The sequence below is a fragment of the Desmodus rotundus genome, chromosome 4 (genome assembly GCF_022682495.2).
Source record: "Desmodus rotundus isolate HL8 chromosome 4, HLdesRot8A.1, whole genome shotgun sequence".
Classification (NCBI taxonomy): domain Eukaryota; kingdom Metazoa; phylum Chordata; class Mammalia; order Chiroptera; family Phyllostomidae; genus Desmodus; species Desmodus rotundus.
Genome location: NC_071390.1, coordinates 156,955,831 through 156,979,835, shown reverse-complemented (window position 1 = coordinate 156,979,835; position 24,005 = coordinate 156,955,831). Strand labels below are relative to the sequence as shown.

Genomic DNA, 24,005 nt, shown 5'->3' with positions numbered 1-24,005 from the left:
GCAATCTTTGACAGATTTGAACCATGAAAGTAAGAACACTTAGAATTAGAGAAATCTGAGGCTGTGCAAAACATGTCTAGTCCAAAATCTATCCAATTTTAAGGTCAAGAAAACTGAAAGACAGTAAGGTCAAGTGCCATGTCCAAGGCTGCTTGTCTGCTGAGCCAGCGGCAGATCTCGGTGAGAAGACTGGGTCGGGGTCCAGGGATTTTCCCAGACCTCCTTCAGAAGCCTTACAATAGTCTGGAATCCTGACCACTGTTTACCCCGGTCAAGTTGCTTGACCCGTCAGTGCCTTATTTCCACATCTGCCGAATGAGAGTAATAGTAGGACCTACTTCTTAAGGGTGGTTCTGTTGATTAAATAAGGTCATGCCTGGCATACAGTAAGTGCTTACTCAGTGTCAGCCATTATCATGAGTCATTATTACTTTGTTTTTAACGTCTAACTTCAAATGTTTAGTTACAGCCAGCCATTCAGCAAGTACTCAGACACAAACCTGCTCCTTTCGCTGTGAGATTACTGCAGGTATAATTTGTAACGGCTCCTCACCAAAGCATGTTTCTTATTAAAAACGGACTTCGAGTAAATGTGAAACCTTGGGGCACTAGTATCCTTTTGGAAACGGACCCATCTAATGCAAAACCAAAAACTACACCACTTGGCTCGATTAAGCAATAATAAATTTCATTACGCCTCAAAGGCTCCGTGGTGCTGGCACACCAGAATGAAAAGCTACAGCCGGTGACAGTCTCTATGGCCATGACTGCAAAACAATACCCACCCTGACCTCTTCTTCCCCTACGCCCACCGCCCCTACTGGTGTTTGACTTTTTACACCATTACTTTTTTGAACTGAAGTTTTCCATTGCTTAAGACAAAAATATAGCATTTTTATTCCTACAAATTTGGAAATACAGGCTCAATCATTTTTTTTTTAAGAATAGCCACTGGTGGGGGGAAAGGACACAGTGGTGGCACCATAAACAGATGAAGCTTCCACTCCTCTAAGCTCCAAAAGCCTTGTGCTTTATTCACCATCACACCCCAGTGCTTGCTCTAGACACTCAAAACCTGAGTTGGCTGGAGGAATAAACCCCAAGTTTGGGATTCACGACGAAGTTTACAGTGAACCTGTGCTGGCTCCCAGTTTTCGCTCACATAACATGCAGAGTTCAGCAGACCCTTTGTAAAGCTGGTTGAGGAAAAGAACACGTATATTCGTATATTCTAAATGGGCCCATTTTCACTGTCAATATTTACAGTATGAATCGGCATGCTTCTGAGCGACTGTAACTCAAGGAAATCCGCTGTTTCATCCTGTAATATTTTCTTCTACCTTTGTAATGTGGGTGATTTTTTGTTCCTGCATGATTTAACTTAGTTTTTAATATTGAATATGTTGTTTAATATAGATTAAATATGTATTCTCTATTAAATACATTGAATATAATTATAAAACAAGCTTTATAATTATATTTATATGAACGCATAAATTAATGTTAAATATATAATATAAATATCAAATATATATTTAATGCTTCAATATTATATACAGGATTAATTTGAATTAGAAGATGCTTGGCCCTGGCTGAGTTGGGTGGAGCATTTTCCTGTGCAACAAAAAGCTGTGGGTTCCATTCCTGGTCAGGGCATATGCCTAGGTTGCAGGTTCGATCTCTGGTCAGGGCATGCACGGGAGGCAAAATACTGATGTTTGTTTCTCTCTCTCTCCCCCCTCATCCTTCCTCTCTCTCTAAAAAAAAAAAATCAATAAAAACATTTTTAAAAAGATGCTTGGCAGCTGAAACTATACTTAGGATTTTTTATGGGGGGACAAATGGGGGTGGAAAGAGACTTTACTTTGGGCGATGGGTGCACGATGCAGTGTGCAGATGATGTTTTGGTGAGTTGTACACTGGAAAGCTGCATGGTTTTGGGAACCAATGTCACCCCAATAAACTCAATAAAAGTAAATAAATAAATACTTTTAAATGTTTGATTACCCTAGCTCATTCCCCATCACAGTTTTCTATACAGATCTGATCAATTAGCATTAAAATATTATTTTGTCATTGGAGATTATTATAGAAATAAAGGTCACATACCATATGTATATGCTGTAAATCTGGACCACGGGAGAGGGAAATACTGAAATACAAAACAGCTGCCAGAAGAGGTACCTCCTGTTCTTGACAGAGGTGTTGGATACAAAAAAGAAACTTGCAACATCAACTTGGGATGTTTACCAGGAATCTCAGTAAACACACCCAAACTGAACTCCTGATTCGCTAGGCCCTCCTCCAACCTGTTCTCCTTCAGTCCCCCCTCACTGCACCCAGTAACTCAAGTCAGAATTCGTCTCTCTCCCTCACCCCTACATCTAGGTTATCATCAGATCTTGCTATTTCTGCCAGCCATTGATGAAACTCCAGCAGGGCTGCACTGAGGCTGTAAAAAGGCACTTGGATGCAGAGAAGAAATTGCACCCATTTGACCAGCTTCTTCCCACCTCCAATGCCACCCTCAAAAGGTACTCATGCTTTCATGCTTTGTCTGCTACGACAGCCACCCTCCAGTCCAGCGCTCACCCAGTAGCCAATTACTTTTTGACAAAGTAAATCTTCTTTCACAGCTTTCCAATGGGCTTGGAGTAACATCACACAAACTTTTTTCCACAGTCTTGAAGAGCCTACACATGGGTCTCAGTAACCCCCATAAACCTATCTCATGCTCGTCTGCTCCTCCCTCCTGGCACTTACGTTCCTCAACATGCCAAGATTTTTCCAGCCTTAGGACTTTTACAAATGCTACTCCATCTGGCAAGGATCTTTCTATCCATCAGCATCACCTTCCTGGAGGAGCCTTCTGGGACCACTCCAGTTAAGAGTTCCACCTACTATCGTCTGTACCTGTTGGTTCCTTCAGAGTACTGAACCCTATCTCCATCCCCAAAGAAAGCCCCATGAGAAGAGAGAACTTTTATTCTCCACTCTATGCCTAGTACCTAGTGTTTAGCACACAGCAGTTGCTCAGTAAGTAATAGTTGAGTCTATGTCTACATTAAAAAAGTAGGTCAATACCTGGTTTAATTATTAATCATCTTTTTTTTCAGGTCCAACCATTGTTAATATAATGAGAATAGTTTACGTGACATCGATGTAATCTGGCAGCCAAGGAGAGTGGACTGGAATGTACATGCGTGAACAATGACGACTTCACTCCACTAGTCAGTGGGGGCGGTAGACGCCGTTGGGTGTGCATGTGTACTGTATGGCCGTCACATTCAAAATGACTGAGCAAGTAGAGCAACTAATCTGCAAAAGATTTTGCATTAAGCTTGAACATTCCTCTGTGGAAATTATTCAGATGATTCAGAAGGCCGCAGCTATGGGCAACAGGTGATTGGCAGCTTCATAACGACAATGCACCTGCTCATGCATCACGTCTCGTGCAGAGTTGGTGAAACACCACATCACCCAGGTGACTCAGGCCCCCTACAGCCCAGATTTGGCACCCTGTGACTTCTGTCTTTTCCCAGAACTAAAATCACATTTGAAAGGGAAGAGATTTCAGACCCTCGATGAGATTCAGGAAAATATGACAGGACTGCTGATGGAGATTGGGAGAACTGTATGAGGTCCCAAGATGCCTACTTTGAAGGGGACTGAGGTGTCATTGTCTTATGTATGATGTTTCTTGTATCTTCTTCAATAAATGTCTCTATTTTCCATATGACATGGCTGGATACCTTCTGGACAGACCTCATATATCCCCACCCAAGGACATTTTTTCATTGCTTTTAGAGAGAGAGGAAGGGAGAAACATTGACGTGAGGGAGAAACAGCAACTGGTGGCTTTCCATAAGCACTCCAGCTGGGGATCAAACCCATAACCTAGGTATGCGCCCTGACCAGACTTCAAACCCACAACCTTTCAGTTACGGGACAACACTCCAACCAAAGGAGCCACACTGGCCAGGGCTCATTTTATATAGAGAGAGAGATTTTATTTATTTCTTTTTAGACAGAGGGGAAAGGAGGGAGAAAGGGAGAGAAACACCTATGTGTGAGGGAAACAATCAGTTGCCTCTCTCAATGCCCCCAACCGGGGACCTGGCCTGCAACCCAGGCACGTGCCCTGACCAGCAACTGAACTGGTGACTTTTCAATTTGTGGGACGGTGTCCAACCCACTGAACTACACCAGTCAGGGCTTCTTCTATATTTTGATAAGTTTTTCTAACATATAAATAACTGCAGCTCCTTCTACATAGTATATTGTTAAAGACAGGTCTAATTTAACATTTATATGCTATTCATTTAAATTTCCCATTCGGTGCTATGATAAGTAATGAAAGGATTTGCAGAAAGTACTATAAATATTAGCTGTTTATTAGGGATAGAATTTAGTTTAAAAAAAATCCTCAAATTGTCGAGTTAGTATCAATGGTGATAATAGTTCTCAAATCAATTTAGAAGTGAAAAACTATCCAAGAATTCTAAATCAGCCACAAGCCATGATCAACAAGTCAGAAATAACAATACCCAGGATGCACCTGCAGAATTTATATATACCAGTATTTTTTTTTTACTGCAAAGAACCTCCCTAGAGAACACACTGACCTTCAGAACTAGCTCTAAGGTATCCGCGCCTAGTTGTCACAGAATTTTACCCACCACTGGGGAAGTTCTTTCCAGCGCCAGGTTATGAATCCTTAATAAGGCAGGTGGATGTAGATAGGGAGCTGTACCTCCAAAGATCAAGAAATGCAATTTTGCCAAACCAAGGTCATTGTGCAAAGGGAGAGAGTGTGGCCGGGGCTAGCAAACAACAGGTCAGAGAGTGATTTTGCCACTCAGCAAAAGGCGAGACCAAGGTTTCGTGTAAAGGTCTGGGGAAGTACTGAAGACTCAGACAATGACACTAGCACTTTCTCATGCCAGGTCAAGTTATAATACCTGAGCTCTGCAATCCAGGAAATTCTAGATGAAATCCTACAGCAGCAATTGGCATTTGGCAAAATCTCCAAAGTCAAAAGAGATAGTTTAAAAAAAAAACAAAAAAAAAAACCTTGCCTTGACAATTAACTTTCAGAACAATCATTAATTAAGTGACAATAGAAAAAGTGATAAACAATATAGTAACATGAGTTAAGTATAACTCAGGGCATGCACTCCATGAGACTGGTTCAAAACAGAGGGCTATAAGAATCGGAAATCACAAAAATATTGCCAAAGACCAGGCTTTGATTTGGAAAGAGAAGTGCTGAAATGATTGCGCCACCCCTGCAAGGAGACCTTCCCTGCTCATTACTTAGTCGCCGGTGTCATCAAGGGCTCCAGTGGCCCAGAAAACAAAATCAGAGGAAACATGGCAGCTTAGCAGCAGAGGCGTGGGAGGAAGCCCATGCTTATTCAGAAAGGTGTGTTTGTGGTCACAGTTCGAGTAGAACACACAAGTTATACCTGTGTGTTCTGCATACCTGTGCTGTGTGAAAGCCTGTGATGTATTCATTCATTCTAAAAACACTGAGTGCCTACTCCATGGCAGACTGCGCTAAAATGCTTGAAATACATCAATAAATGAAGCAAAGACTCTAGTGGGGAAGAGACAATGAACCATACAATTATCTAGTATGCTGGAAGCCACTAAGCATATTTATTTTTAAAAGACTTTATTTATTTATTTTTAGAGAGGGGGAAAGGGGAGAAAGAGAGGAGAGAAACATCTATGTGAGAGAGAAACCTCGATCAGTTGCCTCTCACAAGCATCCTGACTGGGTATCCGGCTTGCAACCAAGGCATGTGCCCTGACTGGGAATTGAACCTATGACCCCTCACTCTGCAGGATGACGCCCAACCAATTCACACCAGTCGGGGCTAATAAGTACATTTTAAAACTTGAGCCTGGGAGAGAAACAGAGAGTGCCCTCAGGAAGGAGGAATTACTGTTTAGATGGGAGGAGAGCAAAGACCTGAACGAGGTGAGTGAGCCATGCAGGTATTTGGAGAAGCTGGTTCAGGGAGAGGGAGCAGCCAGTGCAAAGGCCCTGAGGCATGAATCTAGCTGGAGCAGAGTGAATAAGAGTGAGTGATAATAGAGTTGAGATTAAAGAGGCAACTGGACTACAAATATAGTGAGTTGTCTCACTGGCTTTTGAGAGAGATGGAGAAACATGCAAAGTTTTCAGCAGAGAACTGACATGGTCTGACTTCTGTTTTAAAAGAGTTGCTCTGCGTCCTCTGTCAGGAACAGAGTGTACAGGTGAGGGCAAAGATGGCGGCAGGGGAAAATGATAAGCAGATTCTACAGTTCCACTGACTAGTTCATTCACTAGCTATAGCCAGTCGGAAAAGGGTAAGACCTTTCACACATTGCTAGGATGTGTGAGAATATGGGTGTTAACATTTAATTTCAGGGTCTGCGTGCCTCCCACAGTTCCCATGGAGGGACTGACTCCCGGGTTCCACGGTGGGAATGGTACTGGAAGAATATGCCAAGGTCCCTGCCTTCCCAGGTTTAGTCTCAGTATTTGAGTGACTGTGAATGCGGAGCAACCGCAGTTGCAAGGCACAAATTCCATTTTAAATTTATGTAGTAGAAAAGATAGAACTCAAAGAAACAGACCATAGACTGGTGGTTGCTAGGGAATAGTAGGGGGTGGGGCCAGAAATAGGTTGATTGTGATCACAGGGTGCACACTTCTGGTTTTAAGAATGAGTAATGCTGGGGACCTAATGTAGAGCACAGTGACTACAGTTAATAATACTCTATTGTATATTTAAAAGTTGCTAAGCAAGCTCCGACCAGTCGGTTGGGTGTCACCCCGCAAAGCCAAAGGTCACCAGTTCGATTCCTGGTCAGGGCACATGCCTGGGCTGCCAGTTCGGTCCCCAGTTGGGGCGCGTGCAAGAGGCAACCAATTGATGTTTCTCTCACATCAGTGTTTCTTTCCCTCTCTCTCTTCCTTACCCTTTCTCTGAAAATAAAAATAAAACCTTTCAAAAATATTATTTTTTAAAAAGTTGCTAAATGAGCAGATCTTAAATGTTTCAACATACACAAATGGTAGCTATGTGAGGTGATGGATGTATTAACTAAACTTAACTGGGATAGTTATTTTTCATTATTATACACCTTATTTTTTACAGTGTTATATGCCAACTATATCTCAATAAAGCTGGAAAAAAGTTTGGGGTGGGAGAGAAAGGCACAAATTTCACTCATCAGTACCATCTGAGCTGGTAGTTTATTCACTGGCACATTCTCTGAGGTGGATCTTGGAACCCACAATGTAGGGCAACGGGCAAAGAAGGTCCCTGGGCCAAGCTATTGTTTGCACCCAGTGGGAAGAGCTGACTTGTTACTAGATTCTCTTTGCTCTGCAAATAGGATTTCACCATTCCTATGAGGAATGGAGAGGCAATTCTCTCAATACTTCTTTAGCCACCTGTCCTTCCCCACCTCTTTTCTACAGCCAAGAGAACAGCAGCCCACCAGAAAAACCACACCACTGAGGCTCACAGGCCTGCCTTTGCTCTTCCTCTCTTGGATTTTGCTGTGGTTGTTCATTTTCCCTAATTTTGAGAATATGCACTTTTGTCTATAATTATCTAATTCCTTCTGACGTTGAGAAAATGCATTTTCCCCCTTCTCACGATTACCTAGTAACAACTCTGAGCCTTTTAAAGATGGCAAAGAACAGAAAAAGAGGTGGGTATAAACTTTTACACAATGTGATGGGCACCTGAAGCACTGTAAGACAGAGGTCCCCAACCTTACTGGCACCATGGACTGGCTTCGTGGGAGACAATATTTCCATAGACCGGGTAGGTGGGGGGTGGCTCTATAGCCTGCCACCAGATGCAGCTTAATTGTCACTTGCCACTCACTGACAGGGTTTTGATATGAGTCTGCAAGCAACTGATTTATTATGATTTATTATGGTCTCTGTGCAGTCAGACCTCTCTGCTAATGACAATCTGTATTTGCAGCCACTCCCCAGTGCCGGCATCACCGCCTCAGCTCCACCTCAGGGCATCAGGCATTAGATTCTCCTAAGGAGCGTGCGACCTAGGTCCATGGCGTGCAGAGTTTACGGTAGGGTTCACGCTCCTATGAGAATCTAATGCCACCGCTGGTCTGACAGGAGGAGGAACTCAGGCGGTAATGTGAGCAATGGGGAGCGGCTGTAAATACCAACGAAGCTTCGCTCCCTTGCCTGCTGCTCACCTTCTGCTCTGCAGCCAGGTTCCTAACAGGCCACAGACCAGCTGGGGACCCCTGCTGTAAGATATGGACCCTCCGTACCCTGGGCCTGCCACATCCTGCCATGCCTGCAGAGCCTGGGCTGTGGACAGGGCTTCTGCTCCCATCCACTCCTGCCTGAGTTCATTACAAGTAATTCAAATACATATGATGTATAACACATAGCCCTGGAATGCAAAAATGCTGTTACATGTGTATAATGGTAATGTATTTGGGCAAAGAAACTGTTGTATTATTTTATAAGCACTCAACCATAAACTAGGGACATTGAGAGATGCAGTATTATTCAGACACAAATCCTGCCTCTACGGAACTTATTTTCTATCTGGTAGGAAAATAGTGTATGTACCAAAGTAAGGCACGGTGGCAGCTCAGGGAAAGTTCCATATTGTATATTATGATTATGACTAGTAAATACTAACCAATAAAAGACACAATAGGAACTACTCAAGTTTGATGAATTAAGCCCTTACACATAGAACATGTCTACTTTGCATCTGCCATTTTCAGAATCTATTCTCTGCTGACAGCCACTCACTGGGCAGTTTCTCACTTGACAGATTACAGCATCATTCCATTTCTTTCTGAATAACGTCTGATCGTTTACTGGGGGTAGGGGTGCACCTTGGTGATTCTAAGTAACGTTTTCTCCATACAACTATGATACAAACACAAATACCAACAAAATAGCGCCTGTCTACAACGGCAATGGCCGTGTGGTCAAAGCCAAGGAGCAACGTTAGGAGAGAATCCTGGATTCCAAGCAGCAGAAGAGGTCACGGAAGACCACTCTTACGTGGAGCAGGACAGCGAGCGAAGGACTCAAACACAGAAAATGCTTTCAAACCTGATGTGTAAGCACCTCATACTGACGACATGCTAAGCACTGTTCTAAGCCCTGTTCACACCACAGATCAATTTATACTAATATAACAGCGTATGCCAAGTATACGCCAATAAAATATTTTTTTCAGGACTACCTAATTATTTTAATTCATAAAATTAAAGAATTCTCTAATGAAGTTTGAATTTAGAGCCAATGGTCATCTCCTTTTCCTCAAATTGTCATTTTCCCTCTGGCTAGCCCCCTTTTCTTTCTTTCCACGTGTGACCAAATTTCGCTGATCACCGTGAGAACAAACCAGCTCCCAGGGCTGCGCTCTCCTCTGCAGCAGCATGCTGCAGCTTCGGCCTTTCACTCTCAACTCCAAGGGAGCCCACAGCCACCACATTCTTCCGTGGGCAAGCCCGAAATAGTGAGATCGTCCGCATGGAGAAGTACAACACAGATATTCGCCGGGAGAGTATGAAGACGCAACAACAGACACGCGGGGCCGTTGAATCTGTTAATAACAAGCGGCAGCGCCCCACTGAGTGCTCTGGGTTACCACGGCCTCACGGCAGCAGGCACAAAAGCAACGTCTCAAGAAGGCTACGGAGAAGATGGGCCTAACTAACCTCGGCAAGGGCTCGGTGTACCAAGACCCATGCTATTATTTTAAAAAATAAATGACGACAAACAAAAAGAAAGAGTCTTTAAGCAGTCTTTTCAAAAGTCACAGTGCTCTCATGGATGTGTGTCCCTACTTCTAGAAACATGGATACTTCCACCTGGGCTCGAAAGGCCCAAATACACATTTTCAGATTAGCAATCAAATTCATGTGAGAAAATGAACACCTGAAAATATCTTCATTTTATGAAATACTTCTTCATTTTTTCTTTTCGTGGCCTGATGTGAAATGTTTTATAAGAATAATCAAGTGGGGTCTCACGGCCCTGAAAGCTGAATGCTTTTTGTCATAATTTGTACAGGTTGGCATTTCCTTGGTCAGGTAGAGGCGTCCTGTTCCTGTTTCACCGGCACAATGCCCCGCATTCACTGCGCACCCACCGCTGCCCACTGGCACACAGAGTTAACTCTCGCTCGCCCATGTGTGGCTTATCCACGGCTTCTGGGATCGGGCCGTCTTTCTCCCCAGCTGGTGGAACCTTCCACATTAGCAAGATTGACTATTATCTAAGCAAAGAGCAATCAGGAGGCTGAAACCGTCAGCAACTCCCCTTTCATTCAATATACACCCACTGGGCACTGACCACGGTCTTGGCACTGGGCTGCCACGTTCGTAAGAACCACAGACTATCCCCAGACACATATCATGATTTGAGCAGACGGTACATTGTTTTCTTGACTAATATCAATGGCTGCAATTTACAAGTAAAGTATATATTTTGTACTCCCAGGAATACACGAAGACCAAAAGATTAATATTTTCCCCAAATCACAGAGTTTTCAGGGTTCCGATGCTAGCACTTGTCTCTTCCTGACGTCACCTCTTTCAAATGGCCTTCAGCAAGGTAGGGATTGTGCGATTGTACTTTTGATTTCTAAAATGACCCTCTCAAAACCTGACAGGGTTTACAAAAAGGGCAACTGCAAACTATAGTCAATGATTTCTGTTATACTATCAGTTTACTTATTTTTTGTATTTCACAAACACATAAACTATATACATCTAAACACACTTCACAAATCATTTTGCATGAACTAAACTCATATGGCAAAAGCTGAATATTCACGACAACAAAAAAGCATACTCTCCTTATACACGTAGGTTATAGAAGCTGAGCTGTGTGTTTCACTTGTCCTTAAATCACTGCAGAAAGTAGAGGAAAGACTAGTGGGAGTGAGGCTGAAGGGCTTGAGCCCTTTGTAATCAGTTTACTTTCAGTTGTACCAAGAGATGGTATCTTAAACTCACTGAATTAGCCATCTATTGCAGTGCACTAGGAGCATTTGAACTACAAAACGTGGGGGGATGAGCCTTAACTTCCTTCAGTCCACAGTCCACCTTCAATGTTAAAGGACATTGCTAATCCCCCTGTGGCTTTCTGGTAAATTCTGCATTACTAACAATGTCTGGAACTCACCTGCGTCTTGGCCACTTATCCCTCCAGACACTCTCTCCCCTTCTACTTTCACTGGAAAATTCCTCCCTCACCTTTCCGGACAAAATATAAGAGGTTCTGAAAAGAGGGGGTACACTGACTTCAAAGGAAAGACACCTTCCCCTCTCTTTCCTCTCCCCCATACAGATGCTGACAGACTAGAAAGGGAAGCAACTATGACAGTGAGAGGCGTAGAAATAATCAGAAAATAAGCTCAGATGATCGCAGGAGTGTTGTACTGACGCAATGATTCAGGACCACGCATAGTAAGTGGTGGGGTACCATTTCCTCCTAAACCCCTCCAGTATGAGAAGATTCCAAAAACTTGAGGTGGCCACTGAACAATTAATTATTATTATTTCTATGATAGTGCTGCTCCTGAGATTATGAAGGCCCCCTATCTCATAAACCAAGTCACCTGCATTGCCATTGCTGAAAATCTTTTCGCAGTTGTTCTTTAAAGCAATTACTCTGAGCAGGGGGTTGTTTTGACTAACACATACCTCTCACAAAATTAAACCAGAAAATCAACACCATCATAAGACATGGGAACTGCTCCCAAGAGGAAAACTGTATCTCTTAATCGGGCCATCAGTTGAAAAGTTCCAATATAACCTTTAATTTAGCATCACTCTGACAACCACTTTTTAAACTGCATTACACCTTCACTGTAACTTCATAAATGTTTGGTGCACATTTCTAGGGTCACGAAAAATGTATCGTTTTTATAAGTCTCATGAATCCCAAATTAAAGCCTTCTTCAGAGTAAGTTGTTTGTTTGTTTTTTCCTCTAGGATTATGCATTCCCTGGGAAAATCTAATCAGTTTCACTTGAACCTTAGTCTGTTTTTGAAGAGATCCCCTTCCCCCCACTAGCACCTGCATTCATTCCCCTGCCTGGTCCTGAAAAATCAGAAGGGACTTGAAATGTAGAGGTGGGAGGTAGACAAGAAAGGAAACAAAACCCCAGACTTATTTGTTTCCCTCCTCCTGTTTTCCCTCTCACACGGGGTTGGCTTTATCACCCTCCAAGATTTCAGGTCATCAATCCGACAAAATTATTGTTTAAATTAATAGTGACACAATCTCCCACAAAGTGTCATCTCATTGCCTAGGTTGGGTACTTCGGTTTGTCTCAGAGGTTGTGTTTTATGCCACCGACAACCTTTCACCTCTTAGAATCAGCACCTGAAATTTTCAAACGCCCTTGGTCTACTTGTAACTGTGCTTAAACTGTGTCCACCCTCTTCATGTTTGTGCTGCCGACCCTCTCCATTTACTTCCCTGAAAAAAATCACCCAATCCAGCATTAAAACTTTTCAAGAATACATTTCTAATCTACATTCCCGCTAAAAAAAACCTGAGTCATTAAAATGTCACGAGGAAAAATCAAGTAATTTATTTTTTTTTTCCTTGAAAGCCATATGGCCTATAAGAAGTACCTGGAGGACACTATCTTTCTATCATTTTGACAAGCCTCAATAAAGAAGTCACAGCCCCCAATGCCTTGGGACAGTACCAGAGAGTAGATGAACTTTTACCTAATTAAAAAAGGAATCATTTATTTGGAAAGATTCTATTTTATTTATTGTAACTGTTTTCTTAAATATCTGGTGACTACTGATTGGTCGGCTGTCATAATTTATCAGTCGTACCCTTTCCTGCAGACTGAGTTTTTAACTTGAAACAACTAGGCCTGCACTCGGTATTACCTTTGGAGGTAAATTAGTACAGGAAGACATCCTGCCCTCCCCCCACACACCATCCTTAACATTTAAATGAGACGGATGTCAGGTTTCCTCACTCTCACTTTAATAATCTGAGTCTAAAAAGTCACCTGTGCCTCTCTGGATGGCCCAATCATGTGTTTTCAAGGGTGACAAAATTTTGCTTCTTGTATAGAAAAAGTTTCATCACCACAGGAAGCATGATGCAGATGACTGTATATGATTTTCTGCTTTTCCAGAAGCTGACGCTTTTAAAATCTTTTTATAAACCATTTCCTCCCCACTAAATATACCAGAGTCAAAAGGAAGGTTGTAGCGTGAGGGCTCTAAGGGCTAAAGAGAGAAGAAAAAGAAATAATTTCGAAATAGGGACCAAATGTAAGATAGAAGGGACAGACAGTCGTTAGAAGGATTACCAAAAAACCACCTTACCTTTGTTATGTATTTGGAATCGCCCACTTCAGAAATTAACACCATTCATTCACAGCCCGGTAGCAATTTACACGGCTAGCAAGTAACCTACAACATCTTCTCCGCCTCCCTCTTTTTAATGTAAAACCAAAATGAGGAGTGTCCAGCTACTCCCCACCGCGCCGCTTAAAGCAACAGGTCGTTTCAGGCTTAACTCCCAGGCTCTGGGAATTCCAGTTTGTCACAATTTTTTAACTTTGGAAACTGCACAAACTCTGTATGAGGACTACTCCCCGAGCCCCGGCTTCTCAACTATCCCAAACTGCACATTCCAAAGTGGGAAGCAGGAGCGAGAACCAGAAGGCACCTCTCAGGGGCTCAATTCCTGGCGGGAGCGAGAACTTGAAAGCGCGGCGATCCCACTGGCAGAACGGCGCCGGGTCCGTACCCCGGGGAGCTCAGCGGCCCGGGAGCCCAGCTGCGCCCGGTGCTGCGCACTGAGAGCGCTCGGCGTCTGGTCTCCGAGCTCTTCCCTGTTCCCTCCTCCCTCCTCCCGCCGCCCTCCCCCGCCGAGGCCATTCGCCTCACAGTAGCAAGGTTGTCTCTCGTCTACTCCCTTCCCTTAAACTCACCAAACCAGATTTTTACTCTCAACACCGGCAACTTCCCGTAAATCTGCACTGAAATTTTATCCTGCTCGCTGAGCCTCCGCTGGCTTAAGGCCAGTGCAACATTCCTGTTGTTTTAGGAGCCGAGATACCTTTGCTGAAGGTTAAAAAATAAATCTGCCTTGATCGGAGAGATTTGGGGACTTCACCGGACAGGCTTCTCTCCCAGCTCAAAAAGTCACACCCATTTCAGACATCCAGAGATGACCCCAGAAGTGACACCTGCGCCACCTGAGGACATCTGTGCGAAACAGACGTCTGGCCCCTTTGGACTGGTTCAGAGAAACCAAGCAGAAACAGGTTTGAGGAATAAGGAACCTGCCGTTGAATCACAAGCCGATCAGCACCACCCCACCCCCGTCTTGGCCCTCGTAAAGACGTCGTTTAACCGGGTGGGATCAGAGCGAGCACCGCAGCGGACCTGCCGGAGGAGGGGACCTTCCAGAGTGTGCCTACCTGAAGCCCAGCACGGCTCGGGCGAGCGCAGGAACCGGCGTCACGCGGACGGAGCCTGACCTTTGCCGGGGGCCTTCGCAGCAGGGCCTGGGGCCTGGGCGCTGCTTGTTCAGAAGTGGCTTATTTTAATGCGCTCTGCCCTAAAGTTACAGCTGGTTTCTAGAAAGGGAACAAAAAAACACTGCATTTAAAAACAGCAGCCAAGCCCTCCCTTAACCTCTCTTGGTCTCTGAGGAGTTGGTTCTAACCCCCACCCCCCATCCCCATCCCAAAAAAGCCCGCAATCTGTGCCCCACCCCTTGGCATTACCTGTTTACACAAGAGTTAAGGAGCCTCACGCATTTCAATGGAGCGCTAAGCCTGTTTGCAGGCGAGTAATCGGCCAACAGGAATCGAATTCTGTGACTAAACAAACTAGAAGAGGAAGCAGGCACCACCAGGAACCTAAAACGGAGTTGTGATTTCGGGTTGCAGTGTCATTCAGCTGAGGGGGGGAAAAAAAGTATTGTTTCTCTTTGGGCTACTTTAGTGAAGGACTAGTCAAAAAAAGTTTTTTTGATGGGTAAATAGTTAATGCATGCAAAGAGGTTGGAACAAGTGCCTGACACATAGTGTGAGCTGTTGTTGTTATTGTTTTTATTATTTTTTTTATTATGGCTTTTTTTCCCTGAAGAGGAGAGTATGAAGAGAGTTAGAAGTAGGATCTAGATTCATCAGTAGTAAGTCCATGAGCAATTTTTTTAACCCTCACCCAAGGACATTTGTTCATTGCTTTTTAGAGAGAGAATAAGGAAGAGAGAGAAACGTCCATGTGAGAGAAACATCCACTAACTGCCTTCAGGTATACCAGGGCTTGGAGGCACGTGGGCCGGGGATGAACCTCCACCTGGGTGTGTGCCCTGACTGGGAATGCCAACCCGCAGCCTTTCAGCTACAGAAGGGCACTGCAACCAAGCCACACTGGCCAGGGCCATGAGCAATTTTTTTTTGAAATTTCTCCCAGCTTCAGTTTCTGGAAGAGGCCGATGGTGAGATTTTTTGCTAACAGTTTACATTAAGAATCACGTAAAACTGATTTTCATCTCACTTGAAAGTTGCAAGATTGGCAAGATACGTGGAGATAAATCTGCCTGTATACTCCATGGAGCTCACTAGTAGAAAGGAGACTCTGGACCCACACAATCAATCCTCACGTGTGCTTCAGTCTGGTCTGGATTTCAGCATGACTTGCACTCTGACCCTGGGAGAGTTCCTTACCTGATGTAGTTAGAAGCTGATGCTGAACAAATCATGGTCGGTTGCCATTTGAAAGCAGTGTGAAATAGGAAAAAATGATTTTTAAAAAATCCTCATGAATATTAAGTGATTATTGAAGACTAAACTGCAATCAGTACCAACAGGACACCCTTTTCCCTCCACTTAGCTTCACTTTCAAGAAGAAATCCCTTTACATTAATGAAGCCCTTAGTACTTTACCAAGCACTTTCACCCACCTCATCTGATCTGATCTTACAAATCAATCCTAAGAGCTACTTTATACCATTTTTGCAGATGAAGACACTGAGACCGATTAGTTTAAGGTTTTATTTCATGGTGGGCTGGAGACTAGTTCACAGTTCTGGTTCAATCTAAAAACAGCATTTGCCACCTTTAAGGAAAATGATTCCTTAAAACTAGCAAAGAATTCTGAAACATTTCAATCCCTTTGATTTTTATTTTCCCAATGGCAAGGTTTAACTCTGATCAATTAAACATTTTCTGAATTTTAAATTCATTTCTTGTCACTACAAGCCAGGGTGAACTATAATCAACAGAGAATGGGAATACTCCAAGGTTCTGTCATGCCTGGCGTTGTCACTACCAGGCACGAACAAGGGCTCCACAACCTAAAAAGTCCAGGTCTACACTAGCCTTTCTTCTCTTTTCCAGAAATATCTGGCTTGTGGCCTTCAAAAGCCTGTCACTGTCAGGGACCGTCTGAGTGAAAAGGCTTGAGAGAGACACTCAGGTCGCACAGATGTTCCACCTCGGAACAGCTTTTTCCTAGGAAGCTCTGGGCCCAAGCCTGGGACCGACGAGCAGAAATAATGAAGTGAGTTTGAAAGTGTGAAGCCCTGTGACTCCAGACGAACTGCAGCTGCAGTCAGGGAGGGTGGCCCCGGGTCCGGGAAGCGAGTCCTTATGGCAATTCCGACTTGGTTACTTTCAAATGTTGTCTGGAACGTCTGCTTCTTCCTTCTCAGTTTTGCCCACTGCCACCTATTAAATGGATATAGTTTTTGTTCCTAACTACTTCCCATTCCTTTCCTCAGAAATATGGCAAAAATGAAACAAATCTTTTAAGTGGAAGGCTATAGAAAAAAAAGAAGGAAAAAAAAGTGAGCTTTCATTATTTTTTCTTTGTGGCAGAGCCTTGATGACTAATAATAATAATTCCCAGGCAAACCCCATGCTCCTGGGGCATTTTAGGTATGCAAACCCCTTCCTTTTGCTTTCTGCTTCCTTCTTTCCCTTCTGTCTATGAGGTAATGTGCTAGAGTGAATGCAGACATGGAGATTGGTTTACCACAGATTCTGAGTTGGAATCTTGATTTTATCTCTTAGCTAGGTGATGCTGAGCAAATTGCTTAACTGCGCTGAGCTTCGGTTTCTTCATTATAAAATAATAACACCTACTGCTCTGGATTTCTATATGAGTTAAATGAGAGATGAAATCTTAGCACAATTCCTGGCACACCAAAGTTATTCAAACAATGGTATTTCCTTTCATACCTGGAAAAAAAAAACACCCTATTCCACAGCTCACAAAGAATTCTTTTCCATATTTAAATCTTAGATTACATAACATTATTCAAAGATACCCTCAGTAAAAAAGGCAAGCATCAGACCCTTGTAAAAGAACCAAAGCATTGGGCTGGCCAAAAAATTTGTATGGTTTTTTCCGTAAAATGAAAGACACATTTTTCATTTTCACCAATAACTTTACTGATTTGAATATTTTGAGTATGTCAGCTGTCTCCTGCATGGTAGAATGTTGGTTGTTCTCAATTAATGCCTTGATTTGATCGCTATCAACTTCAACTGGTCTACCTAACTGTGGAGCATCGTCCAGCAAGAAATCTTGAGCACAAAACTTCCCAAACCACTTTTGACACTTTCGATCAGTCACAGCATCTTCTCCATACACTGTACAAATCTTTTTTTGCATTTCAGTTGCATTTTTACCTTTCTTGAAATAATAAAGCACAATATGCCAAAAAGGTTGCACATTTTCTTCCATCTTCAATGTTAAAATGGCTACAAAATTCACCAATTGTGATGGGGTTTTTTTTTCTGATGCTGATATGACAAGTGCCACAATGCAATCTAACAAAATTATTGCAAGTGAAGTTAAAGGCAACTAAGCGCTACTAGATGCATTTTACGGGAAAAGAAAACAAACATTTCAGGCAACCTAATATAATAATAACCACTTGTGTACATGGCATTTCCAATAAGATATTGTCATCTTGGGTCATCACGGCTGTGTGAGTTACGGGAAGTGTGGGTAAAGCGCAAATCATTTGTTTTGCCCCATTGCTCAGATCAGGAAACCAGGGTCTGAAGAGTTGTTCCAAGTTGCTAGTAAGTAGCAGAGTCAGGGTTTTGTTTTGTTTTGTTTACTGCATTTTGCTATTCCCTACTACTAGAATAGTGATTACTTTATTATTATTTTTAAAGATTTTATTTATTTTATTTTTAGAGCAAGGGAATGGGAGGGAGAAAGAGAGGGAGAGAAACATCAATCTGTGGTTGCCTCTCACAGGCCCCTTACTGGGGAGAACCTGGCCTGCAACCCAGGCATGTGTCCTGACTGGGAATCGAACGCTCAACCCTCTGGTTTGCAGGCCGGCATCCAATCGACTGAGCCACACCAGCCAGGGCAAACTGTGATTACTTTATTCCTATACTCAGCTAGGGAGCAGAAGCAAAGAGTTCCAAAAGGTTGTTTTAGTTCGTAGTTGTCGGGAGACAGCCAGGAGATTCTGGCCAGAGTTTCTGCACACTTTTCATTTGGGAGGCACGAAAGCCACAAAGAAAGCCATCAAAGGTCTGTGCCCTGTGAAAGTCAGGTGTGCTGGCCCTATGGAGTATGCTTCCAATTGTATGACAAACAGAAGGGCAGCAAGGTAAAGAGCTTGGGCTTGATGTCAGCCAGATTGAAGGTTATATCCTGGCAGTTGCGGGGTCACGGGCAAGTTACCTAACTTTTAAGCCTGAGTTTGCTGCCAATGGCAATACCTAACTGTAGGGTCATCAAGATGATTAAATAAGATGATACACATAAAAGCACAAGGCTCAACACACTAAGTTTTCAACACCCGTTAGTTATTTTTCTAACCAAAGAACATCTACTAAAATGGTGCCTGCGAGGCCTAAATGAGGGATGTAATAAATAAATACAAAGAGCTCAGAACAACGCCTAGCACTAACTGCTGTTTAACTGTTTGCTATTAATTATTATTGTTACTATTTCTCCATAAAACAATTTTTTATTTTAAGATTTTATTTATTTATTTTTAGATGGGGGGGAGGGAGAAAAAGAGAGGAAGAGAAACATTGATGGGTGAGAGAAACATTAACCAGTTTCCTCTAATACACTCCCCAACCAGGGACTGAACTCACAACCCAGGCATGTGCCCTGACTGGGAATTGAACCTGTGACATTTCATTTTGCAGGATGATGCCCAACGGAGCCACACTGGTCAGGGCTGTCCCCTGACCAGGATAACAATTCCTTGTGGCTGTGGTGAGACCATGGTAAACAATTGACTTTTTAGGGGATAACAGCTTCTGTTACTTACTTCTTGTGAGAGCTGACACTTTAGGTACCATCTTACAGTGTGATAAGGGATAATAATATCTTCTCAAAGGTTTTATTTTCTACCTTTTCCTTTCATTTCCCCTAATTTTACCTGAAAGAGAAATTATTCCTGGATGACCTGAACCCTAAATGCTGATCGAAGCTGCTGATATTTTTCCCCAACAGAAATCATTCAGAAAATAAACCCTATTTTAATCTAGAACATGCAACTTGACCCAGAGAGATCTTCCAACCCCATAGTGTCCACAGCCTCTCTTTTCCCTTCTATTACGGTGACGACTAACTACCCACAGAAGCCTTTAAAAATGTTTTATATTAAATCCCCACTGGATCTTTAATCCACAGGGTTTAGCCCAATTACTAACCCTAGAACGCAGTCATCAGCCCATAGGTCAAAGAATGAGGGAGGGCCATTCAGAACTCTGTTAGACAGGCGTCTGGGTGTGTGGTTTCCATGCCACACCATAGGAGGGCCCCTAGCTGAATTTTAAAAATGTACTGAGTTTACAGAAAAGGGAATTAAGTATAGCAGGGGTTCACTCCAAACATTAATCTTGGAAGCCAAATCCTTCATTTCAAGAAAGGCCTTCAATACAAGGAGTCCCTTGACCTTCGTTCTTCCTGCACAAATAGCTCCGCCAAAGCCCTCTTGCTTAGGCAGAAGGCTCCCTGCCTCCAACCATCCCCTCCAGCTGCCCTGCTGGAATGGAAGGAGCACTAAAGTAAATTAGAGGCCCTTAAAGGCCCACTGGAGACCAAGAAATGGTTCTGTTATGGCAACACACGCTGTTAATTCTTTTATATCTCTTTAAGACCTATTCCCCAGCAGAGAAGATCTCCAGATTTCTTTTTATTTTATTAGGGAAAACAGCCACACAAAGAAGCTCAATCATTCAGCAATAACTTATCAGAAAAGATTGTCAACAAAAAATTCCTAACATTGATTTAGTGCTCACCAGAACATTTGCCAGACACTGTGTTAAGCACTTCACATGTGTTTTGATTCTCACAAGAGCCCCCCGAGATACATACAGGCTGCTGTTGTGCCCATTTTGGGGATGTAGAGACCAAGGTGCTGTGCAGGTAAGCAACACTACTGAAGTCCTGTAACTAGAAATGTGCTGTGGTTTAACCCAGGCAGTCTGGCTCCAGAGCATGTGGTCCTAACCACAACGCTCTATTGCCTCACACAAGATTCTATATACGATGCACCTATGATTGTATTATACGTGAGTGTGTGTATTCTAGTACCGGGGGTGCCAGCGTAAAGACCATGCCTGACACATAGTAGGCACTCAATAAGTAACTGTTGAATGAATGAGCAAATTGGATATTCATTTAAATGTTATGATCTCAGTATTCAGAAGTGTGTGTTAAAGGAAGTAGGGGTCAGCTCATCTAGGATCTGAGGTTTCGGGTCACATTAGAGAATAAATGTGTTTTCAAAAATATGGTCAAGGTTTTAATTTGACAAATACTATAGGAGATGAGTATTTTCCAAGACAGAATTAGTTGCAGATGTGGTCAAATCTACTGACCGTGAAAGCCACGTAAAAAATAATGTGAATATTCTCACCGTTTCTTCTATCATTTCTCTGTGTGGAATGCCTCTGTCTGCACCATCCAGCCACCCATTACCAGTTATAAACATAGTGGTTCAGACCACAGTCTGAGGCCAGATCCCTGAGTTTGAATCCTGTCTCTCGCACACACTGTGTGACTGTAGGCAACCTACTTGACTACCCAGGGTCTTTAGAATCTTCACCAGTAGCCACCTCAGTAGGAGTGTCAGCAAGATTTTATGGATGACTATAAATGGGAACGGAGAACGGCACCAGACTATTATTACCCCCATGCAGCAATTACTGTTATAATTATTCATTCTACCTCCCATCTATTATTTTATCCAATAAATATCTTTCAAGAATCTACTATGTGTTGAATTCTGTGCATTACGCAGAATATAGAAAAGTAAATGAGATATAATTCCTGTCTTCAAGAAACTCATATTCTATGGCGATAGGTAAGCAACTAGCCAATGACCTTGCAGTGTGGAAGCCCAGGAAGCGAGTGGCAGTCCAACATAGACTTAAGGAGTCAATTTAGTGGAGATGATGTCAGAACTGAGGGGTCTGAAGGCAGCACAGGAATTAGCCAGATAAAACAGATGGGAAGTGTATTTCAGGAGTGTGAGAATCACCAAGAAACAAGAGAAATGGTGGATTCAGGGCTGTGAAGGCAAGGGGTTCTCTGTGGCCGGAGGGTTGGATGGCAGTGGCGTAGATGAAACTGAGAGATAGCCAGGCCAATTCTTGAGGAGAATCATCTGTTATGGCAGGGAGTTCAAAAGGATTTTAAATAGGGAGGGCCGAGATCAGGTCGGCTTATCTATTAGAGCCCAAATTAGTGGCAAAGCAGACGGCAAGGAGAAGATTCAGGGATATACAGGTGGGAAGAGTCATGGGCTTAGTGATTCGTCAGACGGTTTGGAGTAGAAATGATCATTTATTCCATAAGTATTTATTGAACACTTGCTATGTGCCAAGCACTGTTCCAAACCTTGAAAAAACAAGCACAAATCCTGTCTTGATAGAGCTTACATTGCAGTTGGAGAGGCAGACAAAAAAAAGAATAAAATATACAGCAGGTTTGATGACGGTAAATACTAAAAGAAAAATAAAGTAGGGGAGAGGACAGAAAACTAAAGCAGAGAAGAAAAATAAAGCGAGGGGGGTCACATTCCTGCAAAGGTGGTCAGGGAAGATGTCTCTCAGAAGGTGACCTTGGAGAGGGACTGAAGATGGAGAGAAACATGGCAATTCAGGCACCCAGAGGAAGTGCACTCCAGGCAGGGCAGGCGTGTTTTTGGCATATTCGAAAATAGCCAAAAAAGGTCGGTGCAGCTGGGGTAGAGGGATGGAAGGAGAGAGTGATAGAAAATGAGTCAGTAGGATGATGGAGCAAGATCGTGTGTGGCCTCACAGGCCATTGTAAGGACTTTGGCCTTTGCCCTGAGGGCATGCAAAGCCACTGAATAGAGGAATGAGCACCTCTGACTCTAGTCTGAAGGAGGTTGTTCTGTGTGATGGGTTAACACACACTGCAGGGGATCAGAGCGGCAGCAGAGAAACCAGTGAGGAGGTCCCTGCAGTAGGGTACGAGTCCAACTTTGAACTCCTTGAATCAGAGGTTTCTGTGGGACGCCCAGCAGACAGGCCTGGAGGGCAGTTCATTGGGTGCACCTGGTAGACATGAGAATGTCCCACACACGGACACGTTTTTGATGGCGCTTGAAGCCATGGGATGACCCGGAGTGTTGGGAGGACAAGAAGAGAAGAGAGCTAGAGGCAGATGCTCTGTCCTGGCAAAAGGGGAAGTACCTGTGAAGAAGGCTGAGAGGAATATTAGTCGAGGACAGAAAGAGATTCCAGAAGGAAGGCGTGCCCACAAAGTCAAATGAGGCACAACTAAGATAGGAATTGAAAACTTTTATGTTCTTTATTAACTAGGAGATAACTAACTAGTGACCCTGATAAGGGTAATTTCAGCGGTTTGGTAAATCCGAGCAGTGAATGGGTGGTGAAGGAGTGAGGATGGTAGGTGCAGAGAACCCTCTCAAACAACTAGGCTTGAAATGAAGAACAGTGATAATAAGCAGAGGATCAAAGGAGAGCTTGCTTTTTGGGACCAGAAAGACCTCAGGATGTCTATAATCTGATGAGAAAAGATAGTCAGGTGGGACTGGGTATTCTAGGCACACAGGACAATTTGTTCCTGTATTATTCACTTGCTCAACAAATATTTATTTGGTATCTACCAAGAGTCAGTCACACTGGAGATACACAAATGAACAGAAATATGGACCACTCCCTGCCATTGGAAATAGGCAGACATATCTATAACTGCATACAATATAAAGTGAGGAAGGCAATAGAGATGGATGGAAAATGCCAGAGAGAACCCATTAGTTAGTTCTGCCTTTGTGGAAGAGGGGGAAAGTGAAGGTAACTTCTTAGAGGTTCAAACATTTGAACAGGGAATTAAAAATGAGAAATTGAAGGGTAGCAGAGAGTTGTGGTCAGAGGAACGTCATGACCAACAGCGACAAGAGGTGAGGAAGGGGGTTGTGAAAGCATCTCGCATCCAGTGTGATGGAAGCCTGGGAGTGTGGTGAAGTGGCAGGATTTGCAGCCGCAAAAGTGGGCGTGGGCCAGGTGGTCAAGAGACTTGAAAGGAGAATGGTCCTTACTGTTATGGGCGATCAGATTTTGGGTGGAACGTGACGTGGTCATGGGTGTGTTTCAGAAAGAAAACTCAAACTCAACTGGGGTAGATTGAAGAGAGAGAGAACTCAGGAGCAGAAAGATGAGTTAGGAGGAAGCTGCAATGGTTCAGGTGAGAGATGACAAGGTCCATAGGGCAGTGTCTGTGTGAGAAACGTTGAATGTGGTCGCGACTATGGGTTATCTCATTCCACTCTCCTCTCGATGTATCCTCCTGTACTGACAGGCTGGAAAGCAAAACACTGCATGTCCTGCACTTTGCAGTTAAAGTCCAAAAGTAAGGTGAGTTCTGACAAGCAAATCCATTTGCACAAGACTTGGAAGGTAAAAGTGAGGAAGAGGCCAGGTTTCTGGTTGTTTCTGCTGTTTCTTCCAGCA

The 24,005-nt window shown here is 43.4% G+C and overlaps 1 protein-coding gene across 6 annotated transcripts in view; it reads right to left on the bottom strand.

Annotated features, from left to right (window-relative positions):
* The window catches only part of RBM47 (RNA binding motif protein 47), a 144,526-nt gene extending 129,655 nt beyond the window's left edge, over positions 1 to 14,871 (bottom strand). For 4 of the 6 annotated variants that reach the window (XM_053922678.2, XM_024573938.4, XM_053922680.2 and 1 more), the window contains exon 1: positions 13,378 to 13,877. The gene's annotated coding sequence lies outside the window, so the exon portion shown is untranslated. Of the gene's footprint in view, positions 1 to 13,377; positions 13,878 to 14,480; positions 14,640 to 14,789 lie in introns of those variants that run through there. The other 2 variants (XM_053922679.2, XM_071221303.1) reach the window with 1 other exon arrangement.
* Positions 14,872 to 24,005: the final 9,134 nt, after the last annotated feature.